This window comes from Theropithecus gelada, chromosome 16 (genome assembly GCF_003255815.1).
Source record: "Theropithecus gelada isolate Dixy chromosome 16, Tgel_1.0, whole genome shotgun sequence".
NCBI lineage: Eukaryota > Metazoa > Chordata > Mammalia > Primates > Cercopithecidae > Theropithecus > Theropithecus gelada.
Window position 1 is genome coordinate 31,748,306 of NC_037684.1, and position 5,844 is coordinate 31,754,149.

The 5,844-nt window shown below is 42.8% G+C and overlaps 1 non-coding gene across 1 annotated transcript; it reads left to right on the forward strand.

The window, feature by feature from the left end:
- The first annotated feature begins 4,400 nt into the window (after positions 1-4,400).
- On the forward strand, positions 4,401-4,505 carry LOC112610547. Its single transcript, XR_003116424.1, has one exon. It is a non-coding gene; the product is annotated as a U6 spliceosomal RNA (small nuclear RNA).
- The last annotated feature ends 1,339 nt before the right edge of the window (positions 4,506-5,844 follow it).

Below are 5,844 nucleotides of genomic sequence, written 5' to 3' on the forward strand. Positions count from 1 at the left end.
CAGGAGGCTGAGGCAGGAGATTGGCATGAACCCGGGAGGCGGAGCTTGCAGTGAGCCGAGATCGCACCACTATATTCCAGCCTAGGTGACAGAGCGAGACTCTGTCTCAAAAAAAAAAATTATATACAATTTATTAATATAAGAAGGAATGGAAATAATAAACAGCATTAGGACAATGCATTAAATCATAGAAATGCAAATTCAAACCAACCTGAAGTACAATTTCACATATATGTAAGTTTTTTGGTTTTGTTTTTGTTTTTTTTGAGATGGAGTCTCACTCTGTTGCCCAGGCTGGAGTGCAGTGGCATGATCTCAGCTCACTGAAGCCTCTGCCTCCCAAGTTCCAGCAATTCTCCTGCCTCAGCCTCCCAACTAGCTAGGAATACAGGTGCCTACCACCACACCTGGCTAATTTTTGTATTTTTAGTAGAGACAGGGTTTCACCATGTTGACCAGGCTGGTCTCGAACTCCTAACCTCAGGTGATCCCCCCGCCTTGACCTTCCAAAGTGCTGGGATTACAGGCATGAGACACCACACAGGGCCAAGATTTTTAATATTAAAGTAGTCAGGGTGTGGTTCATGCCACTGGATAGGTTACACTCTATACAAATGAAGGATTCTGCCCAGGACCAATCAGAGGCATCCCGCCTGTGACCTATGAGCAAATGAAGTCTTCAGAATGGACCATTTACAGAAATTCCCGTTTTTGACATAAGGGAGGGGAGGTTCAGAGAGGGAGGGGCCTACCCAGTGACTCATGCCTGAAATTCCAGCGTTTTGAGAGGCTGAGGTTGGAGGATGGCTTGAGGCCAGGAGTTTGAGGCTTCAGTTGAGGCAGGAGAATAGTGTTTGGAGGCAGGAAACCTAAGGCCAACCCACAGCTGCCTTCTTGGAATTGGACTGAAAGAAAAACCCCACCTTTCCATGATCAAGTAATGAGGGGTCAAAGGCCCCTCCCTCTCTAAACCTCCCCTCACTTATGTCAAAAATGGGAATTTCTGTAAATGGTCCATTCTGAAACCTTCATTTGCTCATAGGTCACAAGTGGGATGCCTCTGATAGGTTCTGGGCAGAGTTCTGCCTCTTATTGGTCCTGGGCAGAATCCTTCATTTGTATAGAGTGTAACCTATCAGACGCTGCTAAAGGGTACTTAGGGGTGTTACCATGCTCTTTTAATTTAATGAAAACCCCAAGACACATTACAATCAGGGTTCTTGAGCCACTCTGTGGAGTGTACTTTCACTTCAATAAATGTATGCTTTCATCTTCTATTGTTTTGTTCTGGGCATTTTGTTCAATTCTTTGTTCGATGCGCCAAAACTCTGGACAATTCACAGTCAAGGCTTCCCATCCTATAACACAGTGAGCTATACTTATGCCACTGCACTCAGCCTGGGCGACAGAGTGAGACCTTGCCTCTACAAAAATAGTAATAATAATAATAATAAAATAAAAGTAGATTTGTGCAATGGAACACTATGCAGACATTTAAAAAAAAATCATTCATTATGAAGACCACGTAGCAACAAGGAAAACATTTATAAATGTTAAGTGAGAGTAGCAGAACCCCATATGGTACACTCTTTGACTATAACCATGCACACCAAGAGAGAGCGTGTAGACAGGACCAGGAGGTAACATGCAAAACAGGATAATTGTGCAGAGGATAGGCTTATAGCTGCTTTTTTCTTTGCCAAAATTAAAAACAATTTTACTGTTACATTCTTTTTTCATAATAGGAATGACTAATTCCTGCCCTTCCTACCATGCTGGCTTGTTCGGGGGACCAAATGAAAAACTGAGAAAACTGTTGTGTCTTCCTGTAGGATGTTGGAGTTAATCTACCATGCATGACTCATGTTTCCATCCCTATCATCCTGGGTAGGGAAGCACCAAGCTGAGGACTCTGGGTCCTTTCAGGCTCTAATGACAATGCACACCCAGGATTTGTGGAGTATGTATACAGTTGTCTGGGCCAACTACTGTGGGAGGAGAAAAAGAAGTCACATTGCTACTAGCCATCAAGAGCTCACAAAATAGAGATGTAGACATCATTTGGGGCTATCTACTTATCCTAGTGATTCTCAACTGAGGTTGATACTTAAAAAAAAATTTTTTATTTTCCTTTTTTTTAAAGTTTGAAGAGATTGATACTTTTGATTGTCACAATGATTGGCTTTTGATTGTCACAATGGTTGGGAGGGTTACTACCACTCACATATAGTAAATGAAGGATGGGATAGTACTACACAAAAAATTGTCTAGCTCCAAATGTCCTTAGTATCTCTGATGAGAAGCACTGATCTAGTCCATAGTCAGGGCTGCCAGGTATGGGTGTACAGGTTGCCCACTGTACAACTCTTGAGGGAACCATTCCCCTGGTGGCTAAGTGTGTGAATTCTGAAACCATACTGCCTGAGTTCAAATGCCAACTGGAACTGGCCCCCATCCCCTACTTCTTCTTCTTCTTTTTTTTTTTTTGGAGACTGAGTCTTGCTTTACTACCCAGGCTGGAGTCCAGTGGCACAATCACAGCTCACTGCAAACCCTATCTCCTGGGCTCAAGTAATCCTCCTACCTCAGCCTCCTGAATAGCTGGGACCATAGTCACCACCACCACACCTGGTTACTTTTTAAGTTTTTTGTAGAGATAAGGTCTCCCTATGTTGCCCAGGCTAGACTCAAACTCTCAGGCTCAGGTGATCCTCCTGCCTCGGCCTCCCAAAGTGCTGGGATTACAGGCGTGAGCCACCAGACCTGGCCTGGAAGCTCTTGAACATATTGCTTATCTTCTGTGGACCTCAGTTTCCTCATTTATAAAATGGGAAGAGCAATAGCAACATAACTCATAATGATAACATAAGAATATGTTATCAATAATATATGTGCCTGGCACATAGTAAGCATTCAATTCATGTTCAATTATTATTATTCTCTGAGATCTGACCTCCCCATTGACTGGGGTGGGGCCCTGGTGTCTACCCCCTGATAAAGACCACGTATGTCTGGATTCCTGCTCTCCCTGAGGCTTAACTTTCCTGGTTCCACCTGTAATCTTATTGAGAACTCCCCTTGTTTCCTAAACTTGCTTGAGATGGTTTTTGTAATCTACAACCAGAAGCCTTAATAACTAAGGGCTTTCAAGTTAGTGTGAGATTGCTTGGCATAGAAAGACCATAAATGCCACAGACAAAACCTAATCATAACTGAAAGAAATAAATTTGAACAACAAATTGTTAAGTGAATGGAATGCAGCTAGCTAGGATCCCATGCTCTGTTCTAAGAAAACAGACAGGCCAAACAATCAGGACCAGTCCAGACGTGTGTCTGGGAAGTTAAAGGAAAGAGACCCTGTCCCTCAAAACCCTCCTTACTAGTACCTGAAAGTCCATCATTAGTGACTCATGTCTTCATTTACCAAGAGGTCTTCTTTGAAAATATGAATGTCTTGGGAAGGGTAATCCAGAAAACTACTGAGGCTCACCCTACTAGGAATGTATTTACTGTTTTTCTTTTCTTTCATGTCTGTTCATTGAGAACACAGAGAATGTATTTATCAAGTGACTTTCTCTCTCCTCCACTTCCCAACCCCAGCTACAAATGGGGACAGCAAGAGAGAGAAAACCTGGGGAGAACAGAAGAAGCCACGCTTTGTAGAATTGCTTTGGAATTGCTGATCTCATCAACCACATGTTTAGAGAGAGAGTAGTGGCCCTTAAGGAACTGGAGAGAATGTTCTGATCTGCATCTGTCCGACATGGTAAACAGCAGGAATGACTGTAGCTGTTCTCTTTGCCAAGGACAGATCTGATCTGATTGCCTTGAGGTGAAAGTGAGGTAAGGTGGGGCAGGGATTGGCTTTTGGCTCCCAAGAATTGTTGTTCATCAACCTTTTGCTAAGCCCGTGGTTCTCAATTTTTGCTGCATGTTAGAATCACCTGGGAAGCTTTTTAAAAAAAATCTCAGTATCCAGGCTGTACCTCAGACCAATTAAATCAGAATGTCTGGGGGTGGTTGCCAGGCATCAGAAGTTTTCAAAGACCTCCCCTGGCCAGTGTACCCATGTCCAGGAACCACTGTCCTCAGCATTTATTGTATGAGGCAACTTAGATGACACACAACAGGTGAGAACCTGGCTCCTGCCGTTCAGACGCAGGACTGAATTTTTTTTTAATTTTTAAAATTACGCAGTAAAATTTTTTCTGTTGGTGTACAGGTCTATGAATTTTTTCATAGTGAGTTTTTTATACTGCCTAAGTACAATTTTATGGTATACCATAAAATTTTATATACCATAATTTTATTTTTATAAAGTATACCCATAATTTTATGGTATACCACAAAATTAGTATAGTATACCATAAAATTTACCCTTTTAAATTATACAATTCAATGTTCACTTCAGCAGCACATATACTAAAATTGGAATGATACAGAGAAAATTAGCATGACCCCTGCTCAAAGATGACACTGCAATGTGTGAAGTGTTCCATATTAAAAATAAAATTTTTTTAAAGTGTACAACTCAGCCATATGCTGTGGTTCCCACCTGTAATCCCAGGGTTTTGAGGCCGGGTGCGGTGGCTCACGCTTGTAATCCCAGCACTTTGGGAGGCCGAGGTGGGTGGATCACCTGAGGTCAGGAGTTCAAGACCAACCTGGCCAACATAGTGAAACATCATCTCCACTAAAAATACAACAACTAGCCAGGCATGATGGTGTGCGCCTGTAATCTCAGCTACTGGGGAGCCTGAGGGGGGAGAATCACTTGAACCCAGGAGGTGGAGGTTGCAGTGTGCCAAGATTGTGCCACTGTACTCCAATCTGGGTGACACAGCAATACTCTGTCTCAAAAAAAAAAAAAAAAAAAAAAAAAAAAAAAAGCTGGGTGCCGTGGCTTACGCCTGTAATCCCAGCACTTTGGGAGGCTGAGGCGGGCAGATCACCTGAGGTCAGGAGTTCGAGACCAGCCTGACCAACATGGTGAAACCCCGTCTCTACTAAAAATACAAAATTAGCCGGGCATGGTGGCGCATGCCTGTAATCCCAGCTACTCAGGAGGCTAAGGCAGGATAATTGCTTGAACCAGGGAGGTGGAGGTTGCAGTGAGCCGAGATCTCGCCATTGCACTGCAGCCTAGGCAACAAGAGTGAAGCTCTGTCTCAAAAAAAAAAAAAAAAAAAAAACCCAGGGAGGCCTGGGCGGGAGGCTCACTTGAGGCCAGGAGTTTGAGACCAGCTTGGGCAACTCAGAGAGACCCCGTCTCTACCAAAAAAAAAAAAAAAAAAAAATTAACTGGGCATGGTGGCAAGTGCCTTTAGTCCCAGCTGCTCAGGAGGCTGAGACAGGAGGATCGCTTGAGCCCAGGAGTTTGGGGTTACAGTGAGCTCTGATCATGTCACTACACTGGCTAGGGTGACAGAGAAAGACCTTGTCTCTTAAAAAAAAAAAAAAGGAAAAAGGAAAAAAGTTATCAAAGTGTACAATTCTCTATGCAGACCTAGATTTACAAGAAAAAAATGTAAAATTTCATGGTTTTCAGTATATTTGCAAAGTTGTGCCACCATCACCACTAATTCCAGAACATTTTTATCTCATCTCCCCAAAATACCCCAAATCCACAGTGGCTTCTCCCCATTTCCCTCTCCCCCAACTCCCTGGCAAATATGAGCCATAGAGACTCTCTCTATGACTTTGCCTATTTTTGATATGTCACATAAATGAAATCACAGAATCTGTGGCCTTTGATGTCAAGCTTATTTCACTTAGCATGCTGTTTTCAGGGTTTATCTGTGTTGTAACATGTATTAGTACTTCATTCCTTTTTATTGATGAATA